Source organism: Arachis hypogaea, chromosome 12 (assembly GCF_003086295.3).
Source record: "Arachis hypogaea cultivar Tifrunner chromosome 12, arahy.Tifrunner.gnm2.J5K5, whole genome shotgun sequence".
Lineage (NCBI taxonomy): Eukaryota > Viridiplantae > Streptophyta > Magnoliopsida > Fabales > Fabaceae > Arachis > Arachis hypogaea.
Genome location: NC_092047.1, coordinates 54445902 through 54461804, shown reverse-complemented (window position 1 = coordinate 54461804; position 15903 = coordinate 54445902). Strand labels below are relative to the sequence as shown.

Here is a 15903-nt window from a genome sequence, read left to right as displayed (position 1 = left end):
GCATATAGAGTTAATACATGAGAATACAAAAAAGTGGTTCACAATGAGAGGTGAAGAGTTGAGGCTTTATGACCAACCTTCTCTGTAGTAGAGCTGACCGTCAAGCTAGTGACAGTAAATAAGCACTTTTTGGGAGGCAACCCAACCCTGAGTATCCTTTGGTTTTTCTTTCAGTTTGACTTCCATTTATTTTTTATCTTTATTCTTAGTTTTCCTTGGTTTTATGATGATTGTGGTCATGCAAAGTGTTTAAAATAGGAACAGAGGACTCTGGAGGAGAAACAAAACACCTTGGAGCACAGTCCACTCGAGTGTTCTGGCGCTAAATGCCAGGCTTGGCGTTCAGCACCAGAAGGCACACAATTTCATGGGTTCTACGTCGTTTGGGGGCGCTAAACGCGAGGGCGTTTAGTGCCTGTGTTAGAAGGCAGAAGCTGCTATTAAAAGCCAGGGAGGGCATTTAATGCCCTGGATGGCACAACTCTCAACGTTTTCATACCTCATAGGGCGCTAAATGCCACCTGGGCGTCTAGAACCAAGGCTCATCCTAAAAAAAAAACCAATTCTGGCATTAAACGCCAAGGGTGGTGTTTAACGCCCTAAATGGCATGTGCATGTCAGCGTTGGGGCGCTAAACACCAGCCGCCAGCAACACAGCATTGAATTTGAAGAAAGAGGGTTAAACGTGAGGAACGGTAAAATCAATGGGTCCCACAACATTTGACCGTTCTGATGCATGGAAACTTGTCCTTTAACAAATCTCCCTCGGCAAGTATACCGAATTGTCGTCAAGTAAAAACTCACAATAGAGTGAGGTCGAATTTCACAGGGATTGATTGGTCAAGCAACTTTAATTGGAAGAATGTTCTAGTTGAGCTAAGCAGAAATTGGGTTGAGAATTGCAGGAAATTAAATGGCGGGAAAGTAAATTGCAGAAAATAAAGGATGGAAGGTAAATTGCAGAATCTTAAATGGGGAAGGGGAGTTTAGCATGAAAGTAAATAGCAGAAAGTAAAGAGAATGGGTAAGATCAGAAATGGGGAGTTCATTGGGCTTGGGAGATGTTGCATTCTCCGGATCAAGTTTATTTTCATCTCTTCCTCAATCAATGCATTCATTGATCTCCTTGGCAATCTTAAGTGATTGAATTCCAATGCCTTGGGAATTCAATGTCTCAAATTAGATCAATAGCCAATTCCTTGGTCTAATTGCTCATGAGAAGAGATGAAGTGTGGTCACTGATTATACCACATGTATTTCCAAATCAAAGTATTGGGAGAATTATATGTCACCATATCCGCCCAAACCCCAATTTGGTCCAACATGAGAAAGCAATTCTAGCATGATCTCTTCATTCCTCTTCCAAGGTTCAGAAGAGATCCAAGTATGAATAACTTCTTTTCCAAGATAACTACTCAATTGGATAAAGATTGAAAGCTTTCTAGTAAAATCAAGAGAAAAGAGAGAAGAAGGATAATGAAAACTATTATTGATCCATCAAATTACAACAGAGCTCCCTAACCCAATGAAAGGGGTTTAGTTGTTCATAGCTTTGGGAAATGAAAGCAAAGATGGAGAGTACATTCTGAAAGTTAAACTAAATACAGAGAGTAATTCTAATAATGCCCAAAAGCTCCCCTTCTCTAGTTCAAAGCTCTCCTTATTTATACTATTCTTCTGATCTTCTAGTTGGCTCTTCAAGTCTTAGATATGGGCCTTTGGATCTATAGTTGAAGCAGTTATCTTCTTCAGTGGGCTTAGCTTTACTTGCAGCGAGAAAGTGTGAAGTAGGCAAGGATTCTAGCTTAGGACGTTAGTGGCGTTAACGTTAAGTGAAAGTGTAGGCTCGAGAACGTTAGTGACAATCACCTTTTTCACTAACGTTCCTAACCCAAGGATGCTCCACGTTAACTTCAATGTTAGTGGCATCAACGTGACCACTAACGTTGCCTCTTGGTCCTTCGCACACGTTATTGGGACTTTACTTTTCCAATAACGTTGAGAATCCTCCTTTCTTCCTACGTTAGAGTTCACGTTAGTGTGGCTAACGTGACCTTTAACGTAGGCTTGCCACATTTTCGAGAACATTAGTGACACTTACCTTAGTCACTAACGTTCCAAAATGCCCCTACTTCCCACATTAGATTTCACGTTAACTAGGTTAACGTGGCTTCTAACGTGGTATTGCTAGCCATCTCCAATGTTAGTGACAAAGATGAGTGTCACTAACGTTGGCTCATCATCCCTTTTACTCACGTTAGCTTTCACGTTAATGTAGTTAACGTGGGAGTTAATATGGCTCATAGTGGCTCATCCCAACGTTAGTGACAAAGGTGAGTGTCACTAACGTTGGCGATTCTTTGCTACCTCCACGTTAGAGTCCTCGTTAACTGAGTTAACGTGGCAACTAACGTGGCTCAAAGTGGCTTAGCTCAACGTTAGTGACAAAGGTGAGTGTCATTCTTTTGTTTCCCCACGTTAGAGTCCACGTTAACTGAGTTAACGTGGCTCTTAACGTGGCCAATATGAGCTTGGTCCATTGTTAGTGACAAAGGTGAGTGTCACTAACGTTGGCTTCATTTTCTTCTTCCACATTAATTTTGCGGCACAGAAGTTGGTGAATTAAAAATTGTTAAAATAGTTACGTTGCAAGTATAGTTCTTAACTCACCGAAAATCTGCCTATCAATTTAGAAATATGTCACAGAGAGTTTAAATTAAAAATTACTGGGCGTTTATGTCCCAGGTCGTCTCCCAACGAGTTGCAGAAAAGTGTGCTATTTCATTAATCAGATGTTCCAAGAAGTTGAGTTAAGTAGAGGGAAAATTAAACTGAGGAAAGTTAAATAATATGAATAAAAGCCTTGACTGGGAGTTGATTAGTTGGAATCTCTATCATTGATGGGATGATTCCAAGATTAATTTATAATTAATGGTTGTTCTGTTTAGTTATCTTTTACTAGGTAAAGGAAAGTCAAACAAGTTGGAATGCTAGATCTGTTCACGAGTTGCAACCCACTTAGTTCAAAGGGATTGGTGTTAGTGATTAGATAACAATCCAACAGTTAACCCAATTACAATTTTTCTTTCAATCCTTCCAACTCGAGAGTTCCTCTCAATCAACTCCCCATCAAGTGAGGAAACTACTCACTCATTGTAAATAATAAATCCATAACACATGAAAGGAAATTAAAAGAAGACATGATTATTGGAATGGAAAATAAATTAAAAGGGAAGAAATAATCCTTGTACTAAATAATCATGAAAGTATTCAAATGAAAAAATTGAACAAAGTAAAGAACATGGAAGAATAAAACCAAGTTAAGAGAACGAACTAGAATGACGAAGTCTTGATGGGGAAATAACTCTTCTCAATGTTCCAATGCTAAGACCAATTGAAAATTAAAATTATAAAACCTAGAGAGAAAAACCTAAAAGGAGTAAAACTAGATCTAAAACTCCCCACTGTTTAGAATGAATGTTGTCTTTTGTTTCTGCATATTCTCTGGCTCTAGTCTGCTGTTCCGGGCCGAAAACTGGGTCGAAATAAGGTCCAAAATCGCCCCCAGCGAATTCTGCAGATTATGCAAATCGCACATGTCACGCGATCGCGTCATCCATGTGGACGCGTCATTTGCGCTTTTCCTTGCCACGCTTTCGCGTCGTCCACGCTACCGCGTCGCTTGAGCTTTTCCAATCCGCGCGGCCGCGTGAGCCAGGCGGCCGCGTCACTCCGAATTGCTCTCCTTCACGCGGTCGCATGAGCCATGCGACCGCATCACTTCTCGCTGGTTATCTCCTCAAATTCTTGTGTTCCTTCCATTTTTGCTAGCTTCCTCTCCAATCTCCAACTCATTCATGCCCTATAAAGTCTGAAACACTCAATACACAGATCACGGTATCGAATGGAATAAAGGAGAATTAAAATTACATAATTAAAGTCTCTAGGAAGTAGTTTTCAAACATGTTATAAATTCAGGAAAGAATTATAATTTCATGCTAATTTAATGAATAAGTGGGTAAGGATCATGATAAAACCACACAATTAAGCACAATATAAACCATAAAATAGTGGTTTATCAACCTCCCCACACTTAAACATTAGCATGTCCTCATGCTCAATTGAAGGAGACAAGGAAATAAGTACGAACATGTAGAAACTCATGAAATGCAATGCAAGCCTATATATATATAAATAAATGCAACTATATGATTCTTGCCCACTTGATCAAAAGTAAATAAGCTCTTCAAAATAATTACAAATCAAATTCCACTAATTCTATCATTATAAAATAAAACAGATAAAAGTGCAAGAAGATAGCTCATGAAAGCAGGGAACATGAAAATTCAATCATTGAACCCTCACTGATAATGTATGTACGCTCTAATCTCTAGTGTATAGGGTAATCACTCTATCCTTCTCTAATCATGCTTTCTAACTTTTGTTCTTCTCCTAACCAATCAACAACAGTTAATATACCAATGCAAACATCATGAGGTCTTTTCAAGGTTGTAATGCGGCTAAGGTACAGGTAGGGGTATACATTTGGTCAAGTGAGCTAATAAATTGAATCTTTAATTAACCCAAGCTTCAACGCAACCTATATACTTTTAATGTAATCTTAAAGTTCATACCTAGCTACCCAGAATTCCCTTTTTCTATTCATACTCATGTATCAACTTTATATTTGATTCTATCATATGTGCATTGATCTTTGAATTCTGAATTTAACATTGGGGTAATTTTGTCCCCTTAAAATATTTTTTTTTGACATTAAAATAAATATGTCTTATCAATGCACATAGATTTTTAATTCTTATAGTTTCACATGAGTAGGTATCCAAATTCCCATTAAATTCTCATGACACATTTCCTTAACAACTTTTGTTCCCACAATTTCCCATACTTAACTAGCACACACAATTCTATCTTAAGCTAACCAAAGATTCAATTTGGGATATACAATTGTTTTTCAGCTTAAGGTTAGTAATGTGGTAAAATATAGAACAAATGGGATTTAAAGGCTCAAAGTGGTTAACAAAGGTAATTGAAAAAGTGTAGGCTTAATTTGGATAAGTGAGTTTAAACAAATAATGACCTCAATCATGTGCAAGCATGTAAATATAATAAATATTGGACATATAAGATAAAACAAAATATAGATTACAATCATAGAGAAGTAAACACACAAGAATGAAATAATTATGGTTAAATAATGTAACCATACATAAAGGCTCAAATCTTTCACAGATTGTGTGTTCTTTAGCTCAAATATCATGTTCCAAATACAACTCAAGCAAATTTATCATAAAATTTTGAAAAATTAGTGAAATTTTGTTCCAAAGATAGAGTCTTAAAAGAAACTTATTGTCTTTTCAATCAAGTAGAACATGCATGCAACTATCCTAACCAATGCAATTTATTCTATTCTATAAAAGAAAGAAAATCTAACTAAAATATCCTAATTATTGGTGCTAGGGAAAAGAAATTACCTCCGGAAGTCAGGTACTGACCGACCTCCCCACACTTAAGGCTTTGCACCGTCCTCGGTGCCGTCTGTCAGGAACAGGGGTGGGCTGGTGGCAGTATCTCCACAGTCGGGACCATTATGGCTCCTTGTGCTGGTAAAAGAAGTGGAGTCCGGGGTATCCGAGTCCCTGAAGTGTCCCTTGAGTAGCTCCTTGAGGTGTTTGAATCGGCGCTCATTATGGCGCTCTCTCATCTTTGCTTTCTGTTCTTGCCGATCCAACCTTTCGATTATCTGTTGGAGCAATTCATCAGTTGTAGGTGCTTGTGGTGTTGAAGAAGGATTATCTTCAACTGGAGTAGTAGGAAGGCTTGTAGTGGCTGCTGGGAGTCTGAGGTATTTCCCGTTAGGGACATACTGATCAGCCCGTGGAAGCACGGCTTTGGTGTCCCCAGCTCTGTAGGAGACTCCGGCTGCTGAGACAAGATTTGAGACCAAGGCGGGAAAAGGTAAGTTGCCGGCAATTTGTACGTGTCTCATAGCATTCCGGATATGTCTTGAGAGATGCAGAGGTTGGTCTGTAAGGATGCACCATAGTAGAACAACCATGTCCGCAGTTAAGGAGGACTCATGAGTGCTCGGAAAGACGTAATGGGACATGATCTGTGCCCAGACGCGAGCCTCCAAGGTAAGTACTGAAGCCAAGATTCCCTTAGGGCGGGTACGGTGGTATCCGTAGATCCAACGGCTGCCAGGTAATGCAATAACTCCGAGAATGGAGTCCCAGTCAAATTGGTACCTCTGGCGCTTAAGTGCGGCTTCTTGGAAGGCGTCCATTCCTTCTGGAATAGGGGGAAGGCTCAGAGCTTGCTGAATGGCCTCTTCTGTGATGGGGACTTGCTTCTGCCGGACATAAACAGACTGCAAGGTTGGCATGTAGAAGTTAGAGTAGAACTCAACTACCCAAGAAAGATTGACCTGCCTTGGCTGTCTCCGTAGGAAACCTCATTGTCTTCGTTCAATTTGAGGCTCAACAAAGGAAGCAATATTGGACGGGAGGATGAGAAAGTATTCATTGTTATAGTTTCTTTCTGCCAGGATAGGGAACATCTGCTCACAGTAGCGATTGGGAAATCGCGCAGTGTCCTTTGCTGGAAAGGCTTTCTCCTTTTCATCAACCTTTATTATCCTCTTAACTCTTTTTGTTGAGGGCTTGACTGCGGTTGAAGAAGGCTCTGCCACTAATGCTCTTTTAGTTCCTCTTCTTGCTAGTGGTTTGGAAGTAGCTTTCTCTTTTCCTTTCTTGGTGGCCATCCTGAAAGAAGGGGAGAGAAATTAAATTAAATTCAAAGAGATATACAGCAAGGAAGGAAACGAAAAAGAGGGTGATGGATGCATATTAAGATATATTGACATTATCACATGCTCGCGAGTACATGTGAAAAGCCAACAATGGAAAATAGCTAGTGCATATAAAGACAAGTGACTGCAAGGTGTTTATTGGCATGCCGGCAAAGGGCATGAGTAGCATAGACCAAGCAATACTTTGTAACAAACCATCACGTTTCTATTGACAATTAAATTCAATTAATACAATAGTAAAGGAAAGTTGTGAAAAGCAAGCATTGAATAGTATAACAACATAGAAAGTGCATAATGCCATTTGAGCTTTTTCACAAACACATAGCATGCATGGTGAATAAGATATAGAAAATATGAAGGTGAACATGCAAGCAATCCCTTAAATAGAATAAAAATAATTGTCAAACAATTTGCAACAATCCACAAGCATATAATGAGGGATAATGACTCAAAATACATAATTAAAAATTTTCTAATACCATGTAAAAAGGAAAAGAAAAAGAAAGAAAATATGAATAATGAAAAGAAAAAAAAAGGAAAGAAAAGAAAATACATATAAAATAATAAGAATGATAGAAAAAGAAAGAGGGAGGAAGGAAATAGAACCTTGGTAGTGGAGGTGAGAAAAAGAGTGATAGGTGGGATAGAAGGAAGAAGGGAGAAGGAAGAAATAAGGAAGGAAAAGAAAAATTAGGATTTGGAGGAGAGAAAGATAAGATATGTGGCAATTTTTGGTTGAGCTGTGCGGCGCATGCGACGCGGCCGCGTGAGGCACGGGTTCGCGTGGATGCGTTTCATGTATGGTGACGCGATCGCGTCGGTCACGCGGTCGCGTGACCCATGTTATGCTTCTGGTGTGAGTGCAGCCTCGCACCAGCACAACTCTCTGTTCAATTAAATTTAATTGCCAAAATTGGGACGGCGCGATCGCGTGGGTCACGCGATCGCGTGAGTGTGTGCCAGAAAATGAATGACGCGGCCGCGTCGGCGACGCGGTCGCATGATAAGGATTGTGCTTCCAGCACCAATCCAGCATCACTCTCGCACAATATTTCATTGTGCACTCTTTTACATCGAAAACTCAGGGCACGCGGCCGCGTGGAAGGCCATGATTAAAAATTGATGGGGCACAGAAGTTGGTGAATTAAAAATTGTTAAAATAGTTACGTTGCAAGTATAGTTCTTAACTCACCGAAAATCTGCCTATCAATTTAGAAATATGTCACAGAGAGTTTAAATTAAAAATTACTGGGAGTTTAAGTCCCAGGTCGTCTCCCAACGAGTTGCAGAAAAGTGTGCTATTTCATTAATCAGATGTTCCAAGAAGTTGAGTTAAGTAGAGGGAAAATTAAATTGAGGAAATTTAAATAATATGAATAAAAGCCTTGACTAGGAGTTGATTAGTTGGAATCTCTATCATTGATGGGATGATTCCAAGATTAATTTATAATTAATGGTTGTTCTGTTTAGTTATCCTTTACTAGGTAAAGGAAAGTCAAACAAGTTGAAATGCTAGATCTGTTCACGAGTTGCAACCCACTTAGTTCAAAGGGATTGGTGTTAGTGATTAGATAACAATCCAACAGTTAATCCAATTACAATTTTTCTTTCAATCCTTCCAACTCGAGAGTTCCTTTTAATCAACTCTCCATCAAGTGAGGAAACTACTCACTCATTGTAAATAATAAATCCATAACTCATGAAAGGGAATTAAAAGAAGACATGATTATTGGAATGGAAAATAAATTAAAAGGGAAGAAATAATCCTTGTACTAAATAATCATGAAAGTATTCAAATGACAAAATTGAACAAAGCAAAGAACATGGAAGAATAAAACCAAGTTAAGAGAACGAACTAGAATGACGAAGTCTTGATGGGGAAATAACTCTTCTCAATGTTCCAATGCTAAGACCAATTGAAAATTAAAATTCTAAAACCTAGAGAGAAAAACCTAAAAGGAGTAAAACTAGATCTAAAACTCCCGACTGTGTAGAATGAATGTTGTCTTTTGTTTCTGCATATTCTCTGGCTCTAGTCTGCTGTTCCGGGCCGAAAACTTGGTCGAAATAAGGTCCAAAATCGCCCCAGCAAATTCTGCAAATTATGCAGATCGCATATGTCACACGATCGCGTCATCCATGCGGACGCGTCATTCGCGCTTTTCCTTGCCACGCGTTCGCGTCGTCCACGCTACCGCGTCGCTTGAGCTTTTCCAATCCGTGCAGCCGTGTGAGCCATGCGGCCGCATCACTGCAAATCGCTCTCCTTCGCGTGGTCGCGTGAGCCATGCGACCGCATCACTTCTCGCTGGTTATCTCCTCAAATTCTTGTGTTCCTTCCATTTTTGCTAGCTTCCTCTCCAATCTCCAACTCATTCACGGCATCGAATGGAATAAAGGAGAATTAAAATTACATAATTAAAGTCTCTAGGAAGCAGTTTTCAAACATATTATAAATTCAGGAAGGAATTATAATTTCATGCTAATTTAATGAATAAGTGGGTAAGGATCATGATAAAACCACACGATTAAGCACAATATAAACCATAAAATAGTGGTTTACCACGTTAACTACCACGTTAATGTAGTTAACATGGCAATTAACATGGGCTATGATGGCTTCGAGGATGTTATTGGCGATTACTTTTCTCATTAACGTTGCAAGCTAGCTCCCCTTCCACGTTAGAGGTCACATTAGTTAGACTAACGTGGCTGCTAACGTGGTTCTTCCTTGCTTCCTTTGTCCTGAAATCAAGCAATAAAGTGCATCAAAGTTCTAGTCCAAGTTATGGGACATGCATCATTTAATTTGTCATTCAATTCATGCATAATTCTCATGAATTCATATAAAAATCACAATGTTAGCCTGAATCAAGATGTAAGTGAAATTCTACCCAAAACTTGCTTATTTCCTAAGAAAGTGCATGAAACTACCCTAAAACCATAAAGAAAAGGTCAGTGAAACTGGCCAAAATGCCCTGGCATCACAACACCAAACTTAAAGCTTGCTTGTCCCTAAGCAAGCACTGGAACAAGAGAATGATGAATGAAATGACAAGATAAATGAATCATTATTGTGAAAGTCATATTCCTGGTTTTATGGGGTTTCATGCATAGCAACTTAGGTTCATTCCTTTACTGGCTTTCAGACCTTTATCATGCCTTGGAATACTCACTTGATTGCACCCTTTGAGACTTTTATTTATTGATCCATTTGTCTTTCCAAGGTTCATTTCTTCCTTAGGCTGAGTGTTCTGTGAGTGGGCGACTCTTTAAGATAAGTTTTCAACCAACGCTCCCGAACCAGTTGGTTCAAGGTGCTAGGTGTTGAAACACCCCTAAGGACTTACTCCCTCAAGTCTCTCTCCCCCATACATGCACACCACAGGCACATGGTTTGTTATTTTCTTCCCTTGAGGTCTTGGTGTCCAGCACCTCTTTGGGTTACTAAATGTTCTGTAGCAAGGTTGCTCTTGATAGTGGATTTTCAGTTGATAATCCCGGGTTAGTTAACCCAAGTTACCAAGTGATGAAGCACTCCTAAGAACTTATTCATCCAAGCAGATCCTTGGTACAAGAGCACCACAGAAACATCCCTCAAGATTCAAGCCCTTGGTGCCTAGCCTTATTCTTTATTAACTTTTCTTTCTTTTTCAACTCTTATTGTTCTTTTCCTTTTTCTTATTAGGATCTTATTATTTAGCTAGTCTCATGGGGTGTGTTTCAAGCATATGATTTAGGACAGATAGTTGCCTTCCCACCTTGTTGGTGAACCAACTTAGCTAAGTGATTACTACACCACAAATCTAAGAACTTACTCCACAAATTGAACTTCACTCTGGTCTTTCATAACATCTCTTTTTATTTATCTTAAAAAGGACAAGCATACAATAAGCAAGATGGAATTGAAAACAGGCAATTTGACTAGCAATCATAGACCTAAGCAAGGAGAATACTAAAAACAGAATTGAAAATTCTAAACTACCATGGAAGCATGTTCTATTTCATACATGATTTTCCTTATTTAAAACTTGAAAAAGATGGGACAATAAGGGAACTCCACCACTTTTTACTCATGGGGTTGCTCCTGCTCTCCTTCTTGCTTGTCCTCTTTGCGTCCACTTGTACTTCCTTGTATCCGTGCTAGTCTGGCTCTTTTCCAGTCTTCAAGTGCCTTCCTTACTGATTCATGACTCTTCTCCACCCTTTCTCTTTCTTCTCGTGCTAACTCATCCTTCACTTCGTCATATTTTGTGATTCCCAGATGTACTATAGGTAGCTGTCCGACTAAGTATCCGAGCCTGGCTAGCATGTTTACATGATTTTCACTTTCACTCATGTAAACCCCTTCAAAGAATGCCCTGTGCTCGTCAAAGAGTTCTGCTTGTTCTATTTGTTTTCGATGCATCTCATGTATGTGTGCACCTTGATGTGCTTTGATGTTGATTAGCTTCTGGATAGATTCTTTTTGTCTATTTTGCCTTTGTTCTATCCTGTGGAAGGATTCACCCTATTGTTTTCCTTGTTCCAATTGTTGCTCCATCATTTGCTTCTGCCACTCCCCTTGTTGAATCATCCATCTCGAGAGCAATTCCTCTTGATGGCCCATCATCTGTAATTGAAGCTCCTTCTGTGCCTCTTGATTCTCCCAATATTTCCTAGATAAGCCATCAATGGCTTCTTGTAATTGGTGCATATTCAAGGTGGCTACGGCTTGCTCCTCTGGGTTTTGCCCTTCTACATTTTGCTGGGCTACCCTCTTTCTTATCCTTCGTTGAGGTAGGGGAGATGTAACAGCATGCATACGCCGGACAGTAATTGGGATACCAACTTTTATCCATTCGGGGTTTCATCTTCAAACACTACCCCGGCCTTGTCACACAGTCGGAAAATGGTGCTGGGATAGCCTAGCCTTCCTCCAGAATCACTTTTCTCAGCCATCTTCCTAATGCCTTGGGCTATGAGCTCGTGCACTTTGATCTCTCCCCCTTTAAGTATGCATTGCACCATTGTTGCTCTCTTAAGATTCTCCTTACAATTTTGAACCATCCCTTTGCTTCAGGGTTGAGGTCACCTCTTTTAATAAATTTGGGTTTTCCATTGGGATCTCTCATCTAGTCTGCCCCTTGTATGCAGATATCTTTCACAATCTGGTCATAATTAGGATTACCATCTATTTGAGATTAATAACTCTCTTCCTCAAATGGTATAGTTCATAGCTTCAGCACTCTCATGATGCTCATGGGACTAAAATCCACCGTCACTCCTCTCACAAAGCTTATATAAGACTCCTCTTTCTTATCATACCTCACTGCATTTGCGTAGAACTCTCTCACGAGCGTTGCATTTATTCTTGTGGTGACCGGATCGGTGAGGAGCTCCCATATTCTCTTTTCTACCTTCTCTGTGATTTCGGGGCACTCAGTTTTCTTGACTTGAAAGCCTAGCTCATATATGATCTCCTTATCAGCCATCCATCCAAATTGGAGTGCATGATAAAAAGTTCTAAACTTCTTTTCATCGAAAAGGTGTTGCTCCATAGGCTCCTTCCCCTTTTTTCTTTTAGAGCTTGATGATGCCATGAGTGATTTTTGGAAAGTGAAGGTGTTGAGGTTAGTGACGAGTGGTGGAATTCGGTTGGGTTTGGATAGGGTGTGGCTTGGAGAGTTGTACGTCGAGAGTGAGAAGTTTGAAGAAGTGGTTGCTGGAATGTGAAGGGAAGTACGGACTAGGACTCACTTATATAGAGAAGTGGTGAGTGAATAGAAGGTGTGGATTGATGGGGTGGTTGTGTGATGGACGGATGGGGTTTAGCATGGGATGAGCACAAGGATCATCAACTTTATGCAATCCCCTTGGAGACACTTGTACAGTCCTCTCCTTTTGTGGTAGCCGAACCCTTCAACTGTCCCATCAATTCTTCTATAAAATAAAAGAAACGTGATTCAAAGAAAACTTGTGGAAAGTGGCGGCAAAATTAAAAGAATAACTACTTTTTAAAGTTTTTGTTTCTAACTACTAAGTGCTGTTCATGAGTGCACACCAACTGACTAACTTAACATCCATGTATGCAACATTGGCAACACCAAACTTAGTTTGGTGCCATGTGGTGTAAAAGATTTGTTCAAGGCCCCTAAGAGTGACATGATATGGGTTACATTTATGTTCTCTTAGTGTGCCTTGAACACCAAACTTGTTCCTCACTATATGTTGTACAGAAGGATTCATTCAAGTGCATGTCAAGTTGAGTTGAAATCCCTGTACCTTACTTTATTAACTACTTTTAAAAGCATGTAAAATATGGGTTGCCTCCCATGAAGCGCTTCTTTAGCGTCACTAGCTTGACGTTCTGCCTTTGTCATGGTGGTTGGTAATGCTTCAGATCTTCCCCTCTTGCAGTAAACCTATATTAACATGTGGAGAGAACTTGGTTGATGGTGAAAACCTTAGGTAACTGAGATGGGATGGTGGGGAGATGAGGTGGGATATCTAGGAAGTAAGCTGAGATCACTTTATCCCCTGGAGAGAAATCTTTTGTAGGGATCTTTTTATTCCTCCATCTCCTTGGTACTTTCTTCTTTGTTTCTTTTGCTGTTATCCTGCTCTTTGTGGTCTCTTTCCCTAGGGAGATTTTGTTGATGGTCTTATATGATTCTGGTGGTTTTGACTCCACTTGAGTTTCCTTTAGCTGTGACAGCTGCTGATTCTCTTGTTCATCACCCAAAGGAATTCCAGGGTGTAGAGCTTATGTTTCAATGCTTTTTTCTCCCACCATTGCTCTGTCATGCTCTGCCCTTAGTTCCTTGCCTTCCTGACTTGCTTCTTGTGAGAGCTTGAAGACGTTGAAGGTGAGTTGTTCATCATGTATCCTCAGTATTAGCTCTCCTCGCTCCGCATTTATGAGTGCTCTGGCTGTAGCTAAGAATGGTCTTCCCAATATGATTGGGTGAAGGTGACTTTCTTCCATTTCCAGTATGAGAAAGTCTGTGGGAAGGAAGTAGTTCCCAACCTTCACCAGCACGTTTTCAACCACTCCAATTGCTTGTTTTTGTGTTTTGTCTGCCAGCCTGATGACTACGTCTGTGGGCATCAGCTCATTGATTTGCAGCCTCTTCATAAGGGATAAAGGCATTTAGTTGATGCTTGCTCCCAGATCACAGAGTCCTTTGTCAAACATTGTTTCTCCTATGGCACAGGGGATGTGAAAACTCCCTGGGTCCTTCCTTTTTGTAGGCAGCTCTGGTTGAATGAGAGCACTGCACTCCTTGTTCATCACTATGATTTGTCCTCCCTTGAGTGAGCTTTTCCTGGTCAGCAGCTCCTTCATATACTTGATGTATGAGGGCATTTGTTGGAGAGCCTTGATGAATGGTATGTTTACATGGAGGGATGCAAATATGTCAAGAAACCTTGAGTATATTCTCTTCTCTACACCACCATTTAGTAATTAGGGAAAAGGGTGCATAGAGCCTCAGCAACTCTTTCTGCGTAATTGTGGTTTCCTGAGGATTCTCTTCCTGCTTTCCTGCTGATGTAACTTCAGATTGTTCTGATGGTTTGCTCAGCTCTTCCTCAGTCTCCTTATCACTTATAGTAACCATCTTGCAATCTTCCCATCTGACTTTCTTTGCTTCACCTCTCGAATTTTTTTCTGTGTCACTTGGGAAGCTATCAGTAGGTTTGGGAATCTTCTCAGATAGGTATCCCACTTGAAATTCCAGCCTTTTGATGGTGTCTCCCTGATTCTTGATATTGGCTCGCACCTCCTCTTTGAACACCTTGTTATCTTGAATTTCCTTGCATATGCCTTCAAGTAGGGTTTCAATCCTGGAGAGTCTATCTTCAGATGATGGTGAGTTGAGATTGGAGGGGTGAGAAGGGCCATTTTTACTTTGGTATGGATGTTGAGGTGTGTTGTTAGGTGGGTGCTGATATGATCTCTGTGTGGAATGTTTGTGAGTTGCATTGTTGCTGGGGTTGTGGCGTCTCTGATCTTGGCCTTGATCCTATTGATTTCCCCACCCAAAGTTTGGGTGGTTCCTCCAACCAGGATTATATGTTTTGGAGTATGGGTCATGGTGCTGCCTGGGTGAATTTCCAATGTAGTTGGCCTGTTCCTGATCACCCTCTGCCTCTTCATTCACTCCTTCTTGAGTTGCTGCTGAAGTGGTGATTGCTGCTACTTGATTCCTCTCCATCTTCTTGGTGAGGTCAGCTAATTGCTTGGTAATCATCTTGTTTTGAGCTAGCAGTGTATCTACGTTGTTCAGCTCCATCACTCCTCTAGTGTTGCCTCTTTCAGAAGTATAGAAATAGTCATTCTCAGCTACAGTCTTATTGATATCTATGGCTTCTTCAATGGTCTTCTTCTTGTTCAGAGATCCCCTGGATGAGTGGTCTACTACCTTCTTTGATTCATATGAAAGACCTTCATAGAAAATGTGCAACTGCATCCATTCATTGAACATATCTGGCGGGCATCTTCTTGTCAGGTCCTTAAACCTCTCCCATGCTTCATATAGAGTCTCACCATCTTGCTGCCTAAAGGTTTGTACCTCAGCTCTCAACCTGTTGATCCGTTGAGGAGGATAGAATCTTGTCAAGAATTTGTTCACCACATCTTCCCAGGTTGCTAAACTCTCCTTTGGAAAGGATTCCAGTCATTTAGATGCTTTGTCCTTGAGTGAGAAAGGGAACAGAAGTAGTCTATAAGTATCAGGATGAACACCATTAGACTTCACAGTATCGTATATCCTCAGGAAGGTGGTTAGATGTTGATTGGGGTCTTCTTGGACACTTCCTCTGAATGAACAATTGTTCTGAACAAGGGTGATGACCTGTGGCTTTAGTTCAAAGTTGTTGGCATGTATGGTTGGCCGTTGGATGCTACTTCCACAGTTTCCTGGGTTTGGATTGATGTAAGAACCCATAACTCTTCTCTCTTGCCCAGCCTGATGTGCTGGACCTTCTCGGCCATGGTTGTGAGCCTCTTCTTCATGATGGTTCTCCATATTCTCATCCATATCTGGTTCAAAGTACTCCTCCTCCTCCTCAGCACCAACTACTCTCTTTCC

General features: G+C 40.5%; 1 non-coding gene across 1 annotated transcript; it reads left to right on the top strand.

Moving 5' to 3' along the window:
• Nucleotides 1-15292: 15292 nt before the first annotated feature.
• Nucleotides 15293-15399, top strand: LOC112732112 (small nucleolar RNA R71). The gene has a single exon (XR_003167849.1). It is a non-coding gene; the product is annotated as a small nucleolar RNA R71 (small nucleolar RNA).
• Nucleotides 15400-15903: the final 504 nt, after the last annotated feature.